The 19,486-nt window shown below is 41.5% G+C and overlaps 1 protein-coding gene across 2 annotated transcripts in view; it reads left to right on the forward strand.

The window, feature by feature from the left end:
• Window positions 1–19,486, forward strand: part of THRB (thyroid hormone receptor beta) — a 196,889-nt gene that overhangs the window by 66,586 nt on the left and 110,817 nt on the right. For both annotated transcript variants that reach the window (XM_063128252.1, XM_063128259.1), the window contains exon 3: window positions 11,699–11,736. The gene's annotated coding sequence lies outside the window, so the exon portion shown is untranslated. The remainder of the gene's footprint in view (window positions 1–11,698; window positions 11,737–19,486) is intronic.

Raw genomic sequence — 19,486 nt, forward strand, 5'->3', positions numbered from 1 at the left:
CGCGCAGGGACTACGGAATCCCTGTAGCGTCGGCCATTTTTGTTTTTATTTTAAAGGGGCCATGTGCGCTTTTCTGTTGGTCTGAGATGATCTGAGTCAGCGTGTGAATAAATTGAATATTTTATTTCAGATGTTTTGGATGGGAAGTTAATTGGCTGGCTTTGCTCCCTGTGAAATTTAAAGCCTAGTAATTAATTCCAAATTTGCATATATAGATATACACTAGCATGCAGATTTGTCATATGGGCTTTGGTACTGAATCTTTGGTTCCAAATCCTATCTAGCAGTGCTCCTGAATCCTGCCTAGCAATGCTCCAATGAGATTGGATTACTGTGAGATGCTCTATTGTGGTTGCTTTTGAGGTTGGCTCAGAAGCTGTAGCTAGAGAAAAACACTGTGCCTAGGCTGCTAAACAGCAAAGCTTACCAGGATTTCACCAATTCTGAAGGGATCACACTGGCTGCCAATAAGCTACTTAGTCAAGTTCAGGGTGCTTGCGTTGACATATAAAACCCTACATGACTTAGGTCCAGGGTGCCTTCTTCCTTATACACCTACCTGGATAGTAAAATCTAATGGGGATGCCCTACTAATGGCGTCATGCCTGCCACGGTTTCTATACATGGCGACTGAAGAGACAGCATTCTCTATATGGGCACCCTAATTGTAGAACTTCTTCGGTGTTGAGTTTTGTACGCCTTTGGCACCAAGTGAAGTCCTATTGTTCAATCACCCTTTTTGACTGAATCGGTTGTCATTAGATTTGGTAATTCATTATTTATCTGTGTAATGTCCTCTCTGGTTTTAGTGATATATTGCTTGTATGATTTTATTGTGTTTTTTGTATCGTGCCCCACTTTGGGATTATTTGATAATGAAAAGACACTTCCCTATGCCTGTTTGCATTCTCCTTCCCTCTTTATTGTTTACTACAACTTATTAGATTGTAAGCCTATGCGGCAGGGTCTTGCTATTTACTGTGTTATCTGTACAGCACCATGTACATTGATGGTGCTATATAAATAAATAATAATAATAATAATAATAATAATAATTTAAAATATTGTTAATTAATAATTTTATAACTCAGCGTTGCTTGAGTCCTGATTATCTCAGAGAATGTCTCCGCCACTCATGGCATTTGTGATCCTCTGATGAGCCGCTGCTTCTAATTCCATCTTATGTAGAGGCTAAACTACAGCAGAGCCCTGACACTCTGGAATTCACTTCCTGAGAGAGCCAGACCATCTCCTAAATTCTGTCTTTCCATAGTTATTAAGGGCGCAACCTTATCAAGATTGTGAACCGCCCAGAGAGCTTAGGCTATTGGGCGGTATAGAAATGTACTAAATAAACAAATAAATAAATCAAGATGCTCGTCAGCCTCCAAACTCAGAAGCAGGGCAGGAGGAGCACAAAGGTGATCGTTGCCTCCTGCTCCACTCGTTTCGCATTTTTGCTAGATGCACTTTTTCGCCCATCTTCCTGGGGCTCTGCAGAGTGGAGGGAGGCCGGAGGATTGTTCATGAGCCAGCCTCCCCATTCCCCTTCCCTTCCACAGAACCGCCCCCTTTCCCTCCTTTCCGAGGTCAACTTTGCAACCTTGGAGAGGCAGATAATGTGGTGCTCTCTGCACCGGCTCTGACAGTGTTCAGACTCCTGGGTTGGAGGCTGCTGTCTCCAACCTTGGATCTGGGAATCTGAACTATCCTATGCTCCCACCCCACCTCAGATGCTGACTGCAAACTATAGGATTGCTTTCTGCAAACCTTTGTATTTCATATAGTCTATTGGACATTCTGGTTGAGTTCTGCTGGCTGTTTATTGCTATCTCCTGTTGAGGTGTTGCCTCTTGGTTTTGCTGCTGCTTTTTGTTTAATTGTGTTTTTTTAATGGAGTAGTTTACATGGTCTCATAGATTGCCCTTAATTTTTGAACTCCTATGGAATTCTCTGATAAGTAGCAGCATACTGTATACATATTTTTCAATAAACCAAATAAATCTACAATGTTATTCTGAAGTAGTTGCTGTCAAATATGAAAAACCAGAATTTGCCCTTGAAACATTTTTATACTTTGTCTATGATGATGATGATGATGATGATGATGCCTTTTTCCCAGTACTGGGACTCAAGGTGGTTTACAAGATTAAAACATGTACAATTAATGGACAGTGTACAATTAATTCCACATTTATTTTATTTTATTTATTTATTACATTTTTATACCGCCCAATAGCTGAAGCTCTCTGGGCGGTTCACAAAAATTAAAACCATAATGAAACATCCAATATGTTAAAAACACAAATACAAAATACAGTATAAAAAGCACAACCAAGATAAAACCATGCAGCAAAATTGATGTAAGATTAAAATACAGAGTTAAAACAGTAAAATTTAAATTTAACTTAAAATTAAGTGTTAAAATACTGAGAGAATAAAAAGGTCTTCAGCTGGCGATGAAAAGAGTACAGTGTAGGCGCCAGACGGACCTCTCTGGGGAGCTCATTCCACAACCGGGGTGCCCCAGCGGAGAAAGCCCTCCTCCTAGTAGCCACCTGCCTCACTTCCTTTGGCAGGGGCTCACGGAGAAGGGCCCCTGTAGATGATCTTAAGGTCCAGGCAGGTACATATGGAAGGAGGCGTTCCTTCAAATAACCTGGCCCCAAACCGTTTGTTGTGGTTGTTTATTATGTTATAAAAAATAAAGAAATGGTTTTATATAAGTGTAAGTTCCTTTTTTAGTATTTAGTATATTATTATAGTAGTTGTGTGCCTTTGCTACTCATTGGTTGCTATCATTTACTTTTTGTGAACCGCCCAGAGAGCTTCGGCTGTTGGGCAGTATAAAAATGTAATAAATAAATAAATGTGACCGAGGCCACGCCCCCTTGGGAGCTGGACATGTTGAGTTGGCACCGCCTTGGGGGTGGGCATGTTGGGGTGGCCACGCCTCCTGAGGGCGGCCATTTTGTCCTCCTTTTTGGTTTCCAAAATATGGTCACCCTACGTTTAGGGCTTTGAATGTCAATACCAGCACTTTGAATCGGGCCCAGACCTGGACTGGCAGCCAATGAAGTTGTAAAAGGACTGGCGTAATGGGATCTCGCCAGCCAGTCCCTGTTAGTAGGTGGGCTGCCCTGTTTTATACCACATGTATGGAAAGTATGCTGCTTCTGTCTTCCTGATCTATGGATTTCAGTTCTTAAGGTCATTTAGTTATTTAAATGACCTTAAGGTCATTTAGCAATTGATCTCAGTGGCTTTTACTTAGGATCATATTTTCAAACCTCTCTTTGAACCTACGAAGATAATAGTTTTTCATTGTTTTAACTAGATTCACAAAAAGTGTTTGGAGGACATGATCTCTGAACACTGTTCAGAAAATGTTACTAAAGAAAAATGTGAAAGATAATGGAAAGTGGAATGTGGGCAGATACTCAATAGGTTGAAGCTTCAGTATAATCATGTGTGTAATTCCTGCATCTTTCTTGAAGAAGAACAAAACGGATGCTGAACATTCCGTAGAAGTCTAGTGCATTTTGCATAAACATTAAGTCTATGTTTAATGTCTAGTGCATAAATATTAGGTCCATGGGAAGGTTGAAGAAATAAAATTTCTACCAATTACTTCTGTGTAATCAGAACTGCATGCTTTGTTCCCAGGGGGACTTCAAGGGCTTTCACCAGAGTAGAAACTTTCCGTCGTTGTTATGGTGTGGCTTTCCAGGTTAAACAGCTGTCTGAGCCTTCATAAATATAACTCAAACCAAAAAGAGAAATACTTGGCCAGCAACCATCATTCTTGTCTGTTGCTCAGTTTTTAAAAAAGTCAGAGTAGATTTTTTTAAAAAACATTTTTATAGAAAAGTACTATGAAGTAAGAGGTTCCAGCATGGCAAAGTGCTACAAAATGATGTTGATACAATGCTTCATGGGCAAAAATATCTGCAATCAATTGAGATATTTCCTACAATGCCCAGTTGGGGGTGAATGAATCAAAGGTTTGGACACAACCGTATTCTCTGAGACTAACATAGCAGCTATACTGCTCTCTATACCAGTTGCTTACTATATTGACCCAAGACTTCAAAAATAGTCTTGGGGCCTTGCTAGACGAGGCCTTAGCGCGCTTTGAGGACCAGTTTCCCTGCTGTGCGTCCACATGACGCACAGGGGAATCCAGCCCTAGGCCACACCGAAGCCTCCCTTAACGCGCCATAAGCGAAGTCGCTTATGGCACGCCTTTTCCGCAGCTCAGGCCTGAGGCCGGGGCTGCAGAACGTCTAGCTACTTCCGTGGCTTTTTGCGGCTACTCGCTTTGCGAGTAGCCGCAAAAAGCCACGGACTGGGCACAGTGCTGAGCGCTGTGCCCATCGGGCCAGGGGGGGAATCCCGGGGGGGGCGACACAGGAGAGGGAGAGGGAGGGCTGGCACAGGGTGACGAGGGGGAGGGAGGGCTGGCACAAGGCGACGAAGGGGAGGGAGGGCTGGCACAAGGCGACGAGGGGAAGGGAGGGCTGGCACAGGGCGACGAGGGGGAGGGAGGGCTGGCACAAGGCGACACGGGAGAGGGGGAGGGAGGGCTGGCACAGGGCGACACGGGAGAGGGGGAGGGAGGGTGGGGAAAGAGGGGGCAGGGGGCTTAATTTTTAAAAAAAACCTTACCTTGTCCGCAGTCTTCGGGGCGCACGTGGCCCCTTTAACAAAACAAAAAAAATGGCCGACGCTGCAGGGCTTCCGTCGTCCCTGCGCGTCGGCCGTCTAGGAGGCGGGGCGGTGCACGCTAAAGTTAACGTGCCATCGCCCCGCCTCCCTGCCGGCTTATTCAGCAGGGTCTAGCAAGGCCCTTGGTCAATTTAGATTACCAGAGGACACACATTCACATAATAATGATGAGCTTACATTGGATAGAATTTTCTCCCATTAATTGTGGTTGTCTTCACTACCAAAAGACTTCAGTCAGTAATATATGTTACAATACATGCACACATGTGTATTGAAACCCAGAGGTATATGCAAAACCTGGGCCAATTAAACAGATGTATAAAGACAGATGTATTACTTCCACACTTGCCATGTTTGCTACAGAAAATATGATGAAATTAATACAAGTGTTCGTGCCATGGATGGAACATGTAGTACTGCTCACCCTAGAGTCAATGAGTGAATTTAATTTATTTATGTGAAGACAGATATAATATGAAAACAGAGATTGCAGCAAATTCTTAAGCTGTGGTGTGACTCTGGCTTCCCCTCCAAACTGGATTCAGTACATAAATCAACAGAAATTATAGATGTGCATACCAGTGTATCGAATGCTTACTCAGTCTGTGCTGTGGGGCAAGGGGGCACCCTTTGTCTGCTTAACAACAACAACAACAACAACAGTTCAAAGTGCAGCATGAATGTTCATGTGTTGTCCATTCGAGCAAAAAAGGTGAGATTGAATTGCAAACAGCGACAAGTGAGTGCCCAAATGAGACCCATAACCCGTGGATTCTTTGATGATAATGAATTCACAACATGGACCGTAGCCAAGTTGTCACACCAAAAGTGTACTGCAGAATTCTCCAGAAGTTCAGCCCATAACCAGATCACAACCACTATGGGGAAAAGTTCCAAAAATGTCATGTCTTTACAAATATCTGAAGTCTTCCAATGGGACGGCCAAGGCTGGGCGCACCAATGGTCTTGGAAAATTACACCAAAGCCATGGGCCCCTGAAGCGACAGAGTGCACCTGAAGCTGGGCCTCAAGCAACAATTCCCGTCTCCAGAATGACACCCCATTGTATTGAATCAAGAATCTCTTCCAAACCTCCAGGTCTGCCCTCTTATCAGCTGACATGCATATGCGATGGAGGGGGCGCTTAGACCCCTTCATGGCATCATATAATCGTCAGGTGAATGCCCTTCCAGGAGCTACCACCCGACAGGCAAAATTTAGATGGCCGACCAATTCCTGGAGCTGAAGGAGAGTGACCTTATAAGTCATAGGATATGGCAGATCCTTCCCCCCTAAGGCCATAAACAGAACTACAACCTGGGGAGTGGGGAATATCCCCAAGTTTATTATTATTATTATTATTTATTATGTTTATATCCCGCCTTTTTCCTCCTTAAGGAACTCAAAGTGGCATGCGTAATCCTCCTCCTCTCTATTTTATCCTCACAACAATGAGCCTGTGAGGTACGCGTCTATCCTAGTGGGCAGCAATCCATTAGCCTGCTTTTCGGAGTCAAACTCCCAACATGGACTACAACAATTAAAAATACAAAATACATAGGAAAGGAAAGGAACCTCTCATGCAAGCACTGAGTCATTACTGACTCTTGGAGGGACGCCAGCTTTTGCTGACGTTTTCTTGGCAGGCCTTATAGCGGGGTGGTTTGCTGTTGCCTTCCCTGGCCGTTATTACCTTTCTCCCAGCTAACTGGGTACTCATTTTACCGACCTCGGGAGGATGGAAGGCTGAGTTGACCCGAGCCGGCTGCCTGAAACCAGCTTCCGCTGGGATCAAACTCAGGCTGTGAAGAGAGTTTCAGTTGCAGAAACTGCTGCTTTACTGCTCTGCGCCACACGAGGCTCATACAAAATACATAATCCAGCCCTATACATAGATCATTAAACAAATAAGATATGTCAAATAAAATAGCAGCAAATAAAGCCTGTTAAAAGCTCAGTATTCTAATATGATTCAAACTTAATTTCTTTAATTTCCCTTCAATTTATTTGTTGACTTAATAATTAAAAAGGACACTTTTAACAAAGTGAAAACATTCCTTCGTTTCATTCTACTTGGCTACTGATGGCAAAATCTAGGCTTCTAAATTCTCCAAAGCTGAGATTTGAAAACTACGGTTGGTCCTGAGCCATTTTACCAGATTTATTTTTCCACACTTTGGTGCAATTTTGACTGTTAGCTTGTTTGTCTGAAAGGAGTGCTTTGGGGTGTTCAGAAAGAAAGTACCACTAGGGGGGTTTGTGTGTATGTTTTTGCTAAAAGAAAATACGGGGGAAAGGGTGGGGTTTTTTTTGTCCTTTGGGATGTTTGTGTGTGCTTTCCTTGTTGCGTAGATACAAGTGCGCGTGTTTGCAACACCCTTCAATGCTAATGAAATCAACATGTATAAATAAATGCTGTAGTTTCTTTAAAGAAGAAAACAGTGCTTTAAAGCACATGTTTGTGCTCGTTCTGTACATAAAGTATGTAAGTGCGTTTACTGTAAATTGGAAAAAAGTAAAGAAATTAATTAATTAGCCCACATATAAATCATATGGTGCAAGGCTTATGATTTCTTAATGGTGGTTTCAAAGATCCTTTTTTGGCTGCATGTCTGTTTATGTGAAATCCAACTTTTTCATATGTCCACAACAAAGTTAGGGCTTTTAGAACAACAGTAGAAGTGACAATAGCTGCAACAAATATCTGCACACACACAACACCCCGTGTAAAGTACACTTTGGATTCTTGCAGGAACTGTGTGTTCTAGACTAAGAACATCTTACCAAAATTGTTTAAAATAGGGAATACTTCAAGCCTACCCTTACAGTAGTGCAATCAGGATTGCCAATAAACCATTTAAGAAACAAACAAAAATGGAGATACTCAACTTATGTTTTTGGCAGGCTTCTAATACAGTATCTGTGGGGGGTAGGGGGAGTTCATATTTTTTTTCTCCACACTTCAAAAATGTATATTTTGTATGTGTCATACACATACACATCTCTGTGGGGACAGACTGTACTAATATCATACCAACTTGAGTGCTATTTTGCTATCCTCCAAGACTAGGTTCATGCTTGATTGTGCTTATAATGCCAAACCATACTTAAACATTATGTCAGAACTACAGATTAGCAAAGTGTTGGCTCTCTGACTCAGCTTTCACATTTTTTGCCTGCTTATACTTGAGGAAGGAAAGGTGACAGTCCAGCTCGTGCCATAAACAAAGAAAATGGAGGGAGATAGGAGCTTGGGTGGTGGATGATGAAGGCAGACAGCCATACAGAATAACAATGGAGCAGCAGGAACCTCTTGCATCCGAACTAGAATGAGTAGGTGAAGCAGGTTTGCATGGAAGCTGGGCTGTGAATTTGTGAGTGATATAATGCTGGAATAACAGACTTAAGTAGCTGTGGTGTTTTGTGTGTGTGTGTGTGTGTGATATGCATGTTGTGGTGATGCTAAAAGTGATAATGGTGTTAGTGCTTAAAATGATTTGCCATTGATTCAAGTGAATATTGCCTAAGCTACAGAAAAGTCAACACTGACATGGGAATCAACCAGCTAGTTTTTTTGCATCTAGATGTTACCAAATCACATCAGGGGTCTGCTGTCAAGACACTGTAGTGTCATGTGAGTTCTACAGTAGTGAATGTTTACAGCTGCTCCATCTTTTCCAGCATGAGCAGTATCAAAGATCATTACAGGTTCCCATGTAGTCATCACCACCATTTGCTATTAGCAGCATGCTATGTTTTTTGCTACATCAATCAACAGAGCCTACTCTCTTAAAATAATAGGAAGTAATAAATAGCATATCAATATCCCTATAAATAGTATACCATTATCACTAGCAAAGGGCTTGCCAGGCCTGTCTTGTGATGGCATTGAGGAACTGATAAGAAGTGGGGAGTGATTCATTCATTTCACATTTTAATTTGCACCGACATAATTCACACTTCCCAAACTAATATGTGAATTGGAATGCAGTTATCCTTCAGTTTTCGGTCTCCTTCAAATTTTGCAATGCAGTTCTCTGATTTTTAAAAATGCATACATTAAGAGGCATACAAAAATGCATGCAAAAGTGCATACAAAAATACATCTGGATATGTGAGTAGATTCTTTACCAAACAATTTGCAAACTGATGTGGAAATGGGACAGGATGAACACGTGCTTCAGTAAGTTCAAAAGTTGTAGAAATTGAAACAAACATATTTGTCCACCTCTAGGGACTGGTAGGGAGTCATCAGGGGTGGAAGGATTTAAGGTTGTAGCAGACACAGCACAGCTGGACTGTCCTTGGCTGACCATTTTAAAAATTGTTTTTAGATATATGTTGTCTATGTGTGTGCTAACTGTTTCTATGTTTTTGACATTTTTCTACTTCATATAATGTATTTTTAATGGTTTTTAATTTTTGAGAACCACCCAGAGAGCTTTGACTATGGGGTGGTATAGATGTATAATAAATGAAATTAAATGAAACAATAGGGACAAAGGCAATTTCTTGCTGGCGATGTGTCAGGCTCCATAACTGCCTTTGCTTTCTCCACCATGTTTTAAGCTTGTGGGGGCAGGAATTCATTTGCATTGTTAGCTGTTTAACTCCATAAAGTCAAATTAAACAAGTCAGGTGGGAGAGACCTGACAACACTACACAAGGCCAGTTAAATACTTTTTATACAAAATTTATAATACCTGATGGTACAATAATGCCAATTAGATTTTCAAAACACCCATATCAATTATAGACAGTCAGTCCACTTTCCAAAAACAACAACATTGGTTATATCTGGTGGTCAATTTTGCAAAACAGCTATATCAGTTATATCAAGCAGTCTACGGACTCCCAGTGTAATTCTGTTTTGATGATGAAAAGTCTTCCTCAGGTACTCCTATAGACATAACACATTCTAATAACAATGTACAGAAATGGTAGTGTTGAAAAATAGTTTCACTTGCTTGAGTGTATGGTCTACTGGTCTGTAAAGGCAAAATAGCCCACTAATGTTTTTGGGTTAAGAATGAGATAAAACCCTCTGATATTTCCAGCTCATCCTTTCCAGTTGTTATTCAATCAGATCTACACCAAGCAGGATTTAACACTTTGAAAATGGTTTGAAAACTCTATATGGAGTGTGTTATGGGCTCCAACAGTTATCAATACTGTTATAAATCATTTTAAAGCAGTAGTTGTAGATCCTGCCCTGGCATGTGTATTTTGGTTTTGATATTGGGTATCTTGTCTTTTTTGTTCTGGATATCTCTATAAAGAGACATGTATAATATAGTTAAATGAAGCTGTAAACCATGTAAACAGACTCTTCATTTTAATGTAGATATTAATTCTTTTAAATTCTGGAATAGCAAGAATTCTAATTGCACGATTGAATATCATATTCTTCATGTTTTGTTTAAATGTATAAAATCTTTTTTAAAACATAGAAATCCTGTGTTATGTAACTGTTTTTACAACTGAACCCATTGAATTGGATCCTGACTTAGCATAGACTTGTTGAAAGAAACTGGACTTCAGTTACTCACAACTTACATCTCATTAATTTTGGTGGGTCTACTCTAAGTATGGCTAAGTCTAGATTTAACCCATTGTCATTTTTAGAACATGTGAATCCACTGACCTTCTGAGTGGTGCTATTTTAGGCAAGTTCAAAATGAAAAACTAAGTAGATTACTGTGTACTGATGTACACATTTTTGAGCAACAGTCACCTTCCCTTAACACCCCTCAGAATATCTTAAAATTCCTGTGAGGTAAGGCCATGACCCAGCCCTTGCACGAAAAGCTATGGAATTCTTTAGGCACTGCAGATGTGCTGTGTTTAAGTCTTGGTAGAATGTATTATTTTGGATTTATTATTTTTAGAACATTATGACATTACATCCATTGGATTTGCTTTTGTTCTATGTATGGCCTTTCTCTATGGCATTTCTCCTTTAGCATTTGGCATGCAACTACCTTGTACATTTGCATTAGTGGTGGGGAACACTGAGTTGCATCCAAATGTGGCTGTCCATTAGCAGAATGGAAACTGCTAGCAGAACAGAATTCCCTTCCCCACTGAAGCCTTCTGTGCACCCTCTCCCAAATCTGCTCTGGAGGGTTGGGGCCCCTCTGGAGCAGATGTGGCATGTGCATGGGAGGGGGCTGCAGGGGGAGGGAGAGAGGAGTGAATGGGAAAATACATTGCACAAGCAGATATGCATCCATGCAAGAGTTGGATCCAACCCACTGTGATTCTAGAGTGCTTCTGCATGAGTGATGGCTTTTTAAAAAAAAATCAAAGTTGGCATGCGTTTTATTTTCAGGAATAGTTAACTGCCAAGTTGGAAGCAGTAATAAAGTATCTTCAAACCACCTCCAATTGCTAAGTGCTCTTCTGTTGCTTACTTTTTGATATTCAAAAGCATGACTCAGCTCATCAAAGTCACGGGATAAGATTGGAAACCTTTGGGTTTGGTATGGTCACCTCCCAGGATATGAGTCTTTCATCAGGCTTCCAAATGGTTCTTTGCCAATGTTAGAGCTTCATTTTCTCAATTTGTAGCAAGACTAGATTCTTCCCATCTCACACTGCTTCAATGTGGACAGTAAGCAGGATATCCTTCATGCTTTAGATTTTTAATGAGATCCATTAATGAGCATCCAAAGCAAAATCTAAATCAAAAGCTTAGTAAGAAGCTGTCCTGGCAGAAGCAGATCGTTATGACTGATCTTTTGCCAAAATTCTGTTGTTGTTGACTGATCTTTGGTTTTTAGAAGCATTCATTTTTAAAGGCAAAACCATAGCTATATTTCTTAAATGTGGTGTATTAAAACTGTGTTGTACCACTTGGCTAAAAATGTGGTGCAGCGGTAGACTAAAAATGTGGTGCAGCAGTAGGCTTCAAGTATGTCAACACGTCCAAATATTTAAGCGATACTAACTTTTTGTTTTCTCTCCACAGCATGAGAGAGGTTCCAGTACTTCGGCTTTCTGATCAAAGTAAGTGATCATGAACAAAAAGATTTAGTGGAAGAAAATGTGCAGTCTGAGACCCCCTGAGACTGGGAGGGCATCAGCTAATAGTGAAATGAAAATAATCTTTCATTTCTTAATGATAATACACCTTCTAAAGAATACCTCTCAGTAGTGCATGATTAGTGAGGTGATAGGACCATATACACTGGAAATAATGCAGCCCTGGCATTAAATCATGTGCTATATTGGCAGTAGTTAAAACAATGTTACGGTACGTTGTTTTTTCCTTTCAAGGTGGAATAATTAAGCATGTTTTCAAGATGGTACATGTAAAGCTGGATTTCAGCTTGCTCATGGGGCTTAAAGAATGAAGAATGAATGAAGCATAGTTTTGATGGAGGAGGAGAAGGCTATCAATAGCTATGAGTTCTGATGACTATATGCTACCTCCAGTATCAGAGGCATTATACGTATATAAACCAGTTACTGGGGAACCTGTGCGGGAGTATGCTGTTGTACTCATGTCCTGCTTGTGTGTTTCCCACGGGCAGCTAGTTGACCACTGTGTGAACAGAGTGCTTGACTATATAGAGCCTTGCTCTCTACTATTTTTTGATTCTAGTATTCTATGATCTAGCACAGCTCTTCTTATGTTAGAAGTAGAGCTGTGCATTCTAATAGGTTCTGTGCCTAAAGACTAATGAAGTAAAGAACAGGCTACTGTTGTATACTGATGGGGGTGGGAAAGGGGGCAACATTGGAGACATTCGACATTGAAAGCAGCATTCGTTTGTATGTGTGAGAGAAGGGTTGTACCTAATGTCAGTCCTACTTAGAGTAGAACCATTGAAATTAATGGGACTTAAGTTAGACTAGCATTGAAATTGACATTTCAGCAGAAGTACCCTTTCAGGTTTACAGTCAGTTTTAACTTGCTGGATTCCCCATTTCCAGGATAGGGAATCTGTGAAGCCTGCCCCAGATTTAAACAAATAAACAAAACCAACATGCCTAGTTACAGCATTAGCTCAGGGCTTCTCTGCTACTGAAAGAAAGGTGTACGGTTGTGACTCCCTGACTGCTGAGCTCCTAGTTAACTCAGACTGGAGGTGATATGGTAAACAGGAAGGGATTTATAGGGGTTGAAGGAAGACAAGTGAGGGCTCTAGGATCTATTCTAGACAGAGGGGTAGAATCAAGAGGTGGGGAAGAAGCAGAGAGCTCCAGCTATTGGGCGGTATAGGAATGAAATAAATAAATAAATAAATAAATAAATAAATAAGCTGAACCATTGCAAGAGGTGGTCAGGTATCCCCAATGATACCTGGTATTGGTGAATGCAGAAAATCCATATGTTTACCGAAGGAGGAGTTTTGGGGGAAGGGACAAAGCTGAGTGATGGTTGAATCTCTGACTTCTCCAGGTAGAGCTGGGAAAGAACTAAACTATGGAATTTGCTACCACAAGATTTAGTGATGGCCACCACTTTGGATGGCTTTAAAGGGGGGTTGGATAAATTCCTGGAGGAGAAGGCTATCCGTGGCTACTAGACTTGATGGCTATGTGCTACCTCCAGTATCAGACAAAAGGCTATATATACCAGGTGCTGGAGAACAAGGCTAGGAGAGTGCTGTTGCATCTGTGGCAGGATCTACACTACTGCTTTAAAATAGTTTATAACAGCAGTGACAACTGTTGAGGCCCAGGACACACTCCCTATACTGTCTTCAAAATGTTTTCAAAGTGTTATATCCTGCTTAGTGTAGATCTGGCCTGTGTTTTGCTGGCGGGTTCGACAGCTGATTGGCCACTGTGTAAACAGAGTGCTGGACTAGATGGACCCTTGGTCTGATTCAGCATGGCTCTTCTTATGTTCTTATCCCTGACTGAAATCCTGGAGACCCAAGGTCATTCAATGAAGACAATTGCAATTCTGAGTGAGGTGTAAGAAAGAATGGGTTTTGAGGCTGAGAGATGATGACTCATGATGCTGTAAATCAGGGTTGGGCTACAACAGGAGATATGTGAGCATTTTTACCCACCTACCCCTTACATGGGTACCACTGGGAGGGAGGTTTTTTTTTTTAAACATCACCACCAGTTTGCTGCTCAAATTCTGCAGCAAACTGTTGCATAGCAGTTAGTAGCTCTAAAAGGGCTAAATGTAGTTTGCTATCACGGTAAATTTGATCTTTTTAGTATTCCATACTGGCCACTGAGAGCATACTTAGCTTTATAGCAGGCTAAATTTGTTATTTTTAAGGTTCCATAGGTGCTATAGAGCACCATTTTGTTTCTAAAAATAATAATTAGGTATCTCAGGGGTGGGGGTACATGGACCCCATGGGCCATGTGTTTCCCACCCCTGCTCTCAATGTTCATTGCCCCAGTGTATGCAGAATCCCTAAGATTTCAGTTGACAGGGGAGAGAGCAGTTACAATAGGAATTAATTTAATTAAGAACACCTAAGAAGGGTTGATTAATGACAAGTAGACTGAACTCGTGACAAGAAAAGACTCTTGAAGGATTCACTCACACAAGCCAATCAGCACTACTTGTCATGACTAGGGCCTTAGCTAGACCTACTGGTAAATCCGTGATGGACGAGGGGAGACCCCATGATGCAAGAATCGCGGGATGTCACCCTCATTTACACGTAAGGCGAGGCGACCTCACAAAGAGAGCCATGGCGCTCGCCATGTTTTTTACTTTTAAAGGGGACTACATGCATGAACGATCGTGCACAGTGTTTTTTTTTTAAATGGGTTTCGCCGCTCCACCCACCCTGCCCCCAATGGGCACAGTGCTCCTGGGGAGTGCTGCGCTCCGTGTGCGGCTCCTGGCTCTGTGCGAATAATCGTGCAGAGCCGGGAAAAGCTGGGAAAAGGGGCCACAAGTTAGCTGTCTCGGGCTCAGCTTGAGACCGTGGGGAAAAGGGAGGGTTGATCCCTGCCTGAGCCTGGGATCCCTGTACATCATCTGGATGCACAGGGATGAACTCAGGTATCACCCCAGGATATAGCCTGGTCTAGCAAAGGCCTAGGTCTGTTCCCCTTAGGCTGAGGGAAGGAGTTTTAGGTGATCAATCAGAATCAGAAGAGACAGTATCAGAAACATACCAGCCTATATGGGGAGCAGGGGAGGTGATTCTAACACGCTCTTCACCAGCTGGGAACGAACCTTCACCAGATCTTATCTCTGAAAACGTTAACAACACACAGTCAGTGGGAAATCAGTATTCTTCCAAGGGGGAGGGCACTTCAAGGCTAGCTGATCATAGAGTATGCGGCAGATTAAAATGGGCGGAGCTAAAGGAAGGTGAGAGAAGGTCAGCCCGGCTAGCTTCTCGCCAAAGGCTTCTTCAGAACTAGTCTCCTTGAAGTTAAAGCATTCTGGGAAAGGGCTTTCCGTTCTTCTTGAAAGGGCAATTGTCTCGCTTAGTTTGTATAGTGTTGCCTAGAGGAAAGTTCCTAGAAGTTGGACTTTCTTCAGGTGGGAGGAGATGTTTATTGCCTGAATAAAGATTTGTGGATTACGTGGCAGACCTCTTTATTGTCTCCCAATAAGGCAGGAGGTTTTGGGAAACAAGACACTATATCTGCTAGAATGGGAAACTGGTATGTTGTATTTGATGGAATCCAGCTCTTATGTATTTATTTACTTGTTTGTTTATTTATTTATTTTTATCGTGTTGGTCTCTCCCCCACCTACCCCAAACTCTCCATCCAAATAATTGTCAGGGAAATTAGTTTATGACTTCAAGAAATCACTCGTCATTGTTCAAAGAAGTAATTCTATATAGCTGTACCAGCCAAGAGTGTGGGCCACACATACTTTATGCATTAACTTACAGGTGGTGGGTGGATAGGCTGGGCTTAATGAAGCCAGAGAGACGCTTTAAGACAGCCAATTAATCAAAACTGGCTATTAGAGAATTGATTCTGTACTTCAAATAGGGGCTTCTCTCTACAGACTCTAGCCTTAGCTAGACCTAAGGTTTATTCCGGGATCATCCCAGGGTCATCCCCCTGGAAGCAGGCAGGGACGATCCTGGGATAAACCTTAGGTCTAGCTAAGGCCTCTGTTGACTGTGACAAGAATACTGGCTTTTTCTGCAACAGTCAGCCTGTAAGACGGAATAAGCACTAAATATCTGTGTAGTACTAGTAGGAATAACAGTCGAATATTTGCTTAGTAATTGCAGAAAAATAAAGTATGTTTGCTGTATAAAAAGAGGAAGCATGCGTCTATGTTCTCTGTTCCCCCGCCCCGCCCCATTTCCCCCATCCTTATCAAAATAGCCTCTGGAAAAAACATTAATAAAATTTACTTGTTCTGATCTTCAGTGATTTCCATCAATTAAGCCCTGTGCATTTTGTGGACTTTATCTAATAGTAGGATCAAGAAGCAGTCTTAACAGGCAGAAAGAACCATAGAAGCCTTGTAAGAAGTTAGTGGAAAATGAGGCTCTAGAGAAATGACTCATCATCACTGCGACACTATAATTACATTGAAAGCAAAGATGATACGACTGCTAAGCACGCCCCATTTCCGTCAGTCGTAACTCAGGGGCAGTGCTACTGGATTCAGTTTCCTTTGGATGAGAGAACACTGGAGAAGTATGGTGCCTTTGTAATACTTGCTTTATTTTCAAGCATACATGCTTTGACTGCTACAAACCCAGCAGCAAAACTTTTTATCCTGCGCTGGTTTTCCAGAGAGCAACTAAACCTCAAGTCACTTAAGCCTCATCCAATTACAGCTCTCTTGCTCCCATTCTGCCTCTCAATCATACTGTAAGGGCACCATTTCTTTGAACCTTCCATTAGCCAAAGGATGTCACCTTCTAAAGGCAAGGCAAGGAGATTTCAAGCCATTCAGGGCATATTCATGTTCTTTTGTTATAGTCCCTGGCTACCGATTTGTTGCCAAGTCAGAGGTCCATTCACAGTAGAGCAGGAAGCCAAACTCAGAACAGTACAATAACAATAACAAATAAAGGGCAGCACTCTGCTTTGCAGCATGGCAACCCCCAGTTAAAATTATTTTAAAATAATCTTAAGAAATAAAATGGAAATTGGGAGATTCAGGGAACCTTGTGGGCACCAGATCTACACTGCTATAAAATGCTTTAAAGCATTTTATAACAGTTTTGAAAATGATATATGGAGTGTGTCCTGGGCCGCAACAGTTGTCAAAACTGTTATAAAGCTCATTAAAGTGCTTTAGCCTGCCCAGGAGAGGTGTCTGTGAACACATTGGCACCATGTTAGAAAAACCAGACTTAAGAGCAAATTAGAGCAGCAAATTCTTCCCGAGATTGGGAGGCTGTGCAATTATATCCCCAGAGCCAGTATCAGTACTTAATTTGAGGAGAGCTGAATTATGGAACTCCCTGCTACAAGGAAGTAGCTGTGGCAAAGAATTTAGCCATTTTCAAAGAGGGATTAGGTATCAACATAAAATATAAGCAATGGCTGCTGATTATGCCAAACCCCACCTCCATCTGTCACCATTTTGTGACTGGTGAGTCTCAGTCATTTTCAGTTCTCTCAAGCAGGCTGTGGGAGTAGAAAGATTGAGAACCCAATGATGTGGAGAAATGTGTGGAGTGTAACACTTAGAAAATTATCTAGTCCTAATCCACTGCAATGTTCACACACAGTTCTCAGAATGGCACCTTTTGATTGCAAAGGCTGAAGTAGCCTTTTCCATGTCTGCCAGATTCCCACCCCCCTACTACTCAGTGACAACAACTTTCAGTGTTGTGATGTAAAATCCTTCCTACAAAGTTGTGTTTTGGTAAAAGAAATCCAGTTTTCCTAGTATCAATGGAGTAATGACGGCTCCTTTATTTATCCAATAATAAAACAATTACCTGGACAAGTCTTTTGGTGGAGAAAAACCTCACAAAACTTTCCTAAATAAAGAGTGGGGGAAGAATGGTCACTGCGAAAAACAGACAGGTGGGTGAAGAAGTTTACCTGCTTACCCTTCATAAGCTGTTTTTGGGGACTGTTGTTTGTTATTTAAAGAGATAATGCAAAGCAGTAGAAACACGTTTAGTGAGCATGTTTTCAGAATGGCAGAATAACCTATAGCTGTTTACATTTCTAAAGTGCTATGTCGTTGCTGTTTTACCTTGGTTTTCCTCAGAATGTGGCTTTCTCCAAACCAGACCTAATTCTGTGTGGACAATAATCAATTGAGACTTCTTCAGAAATGTGCTCCTAATTCCTTTTCTTGGATCACCTAACAATAGCGGCTGTAGGCTATGCAAAGCATTCTCTTTTCTCAGTGGCTGATGGGATTGGCCTAGCAATGAACTCAACTTTGTTAGCAAGCTTAGGCTCCAGAGCTGTGAATCAGCCGTGCATGAGGCAGTTGTTCCTGGGGTTTATTTGCTGTTTGGCATCTTTCTTTTCTTGTCTTGTACCATTGACTGAATATTTCAGAGGTTGAAGAAATGTGTCATATAACCAATAGAAGTAATGTCAAATATAAAGAAGTGAGTTGGACTGAAATGGTTTTAGAAAGCAATTGTGGAGACACTAGAGGCAAAACTGCAGATTTGTTGTACCATTTATTTAATCTGTTTTTAAAAACACTTATAGACCACCTTTCCATTAACAAGAATAATCAAGGTGGATAACAACAGAGGAACAAAAATTATAATAAAAATATATATCAAGAACTAACAATGAAAAAGAAGCATATTAAAAAACAACAAGAGCAGGTCAGATGTGTAGCATTTTATTACACCTTTTTCATACCTCCAATACTTTGAAATTCTTTGGCTGAGAGAGAATTTTTTTCTAAGGCCTTAGCTAGACCTAAGCTTTATCCTGGGATCGTCCCGGGGTCATCCCTGTGCATCTAAATGACACACAGGAGATCCCAGGAGCAGGCAGGGACGATCCCGGGATAAACCTTAGGTCTAGCTAAGGCCTAAGAAGCTGCAAAGCATGTAACTCAAAATGCAACACTAGCTGACTTCTGTATGTCCTCCTATATATATATATATATATATATATATATATATATATATATATATATATATTACTGTTCACTAATATTCAGATAAAAGACAGAATCAGTATATAAAGAACAGGTTAAAGTCATAAAACCAAACATGTATTCTGAGTAGGAGTGCTTATTAACCTTTCTTTGCTGGTATTCTTGGGAAGCTTTAATCTGGGGGGGGAGACCTAGACGCAGCTATTTCTATGGATTTGACAGATCAGACCACCTTTTTTTGAGTGGTGCTCTTCCAGCTAACAGGCATTATACTACCCTTATTACCTGCTATAATAGGTGGTAGCTTAATTACTTTGGGCATGTCTACACAAAGAGTTTGCCCTGAGGTGGCTTCGCAGCAGCGGCACGTCACCTACATGACACAGCCGCTATTGCGAAGTCATCCAGAGGCAAACCCTGAAAACTCCGCTCCAAAAAAGTTGGGCACTTAACCCAACTTTTTTGGCAGTGAAGGCTTGTCATAGCCCATGGCACCCCCTGATTGGTCATCATGAGCTGGACAGGGAAGGGGGCAGCCCCGTGCCTCTGTAAAAGTTTTTTTTAAAAAAGAACGGGAGGAGAGGAACGAAGCCATTCCTCCCCCCTTTTATTTTTTTTATTTGAATCTGCACAGCTGCACAGATACAGATAAAAATAAAATAAAAAAGAATGTGTGTGGGGGGGGAGGAATGGGCAGCCAGAGGGAGGAGAGGTGGTTCACCCAGAGTCCCTCTCCTCGCATCCTTCTCTACCTGC

Source organism: Elgaria multicarinata, chromosome 1 (assembly GCF_023053635.1).
Source record: "Elgaria multicarinata webbii isolate HBS135686 ecotype San Diego chromosome 1, rElgMul1.1.pri, whole genome shotgun sequence".
Classification (NCBI taxonomy): domain Eukaryota; kingdom Metazoa; phylum Chordata; class Lepidosauria; order Squamata; family Anguidae; genus Elgaria; species Elgaria multicarinata.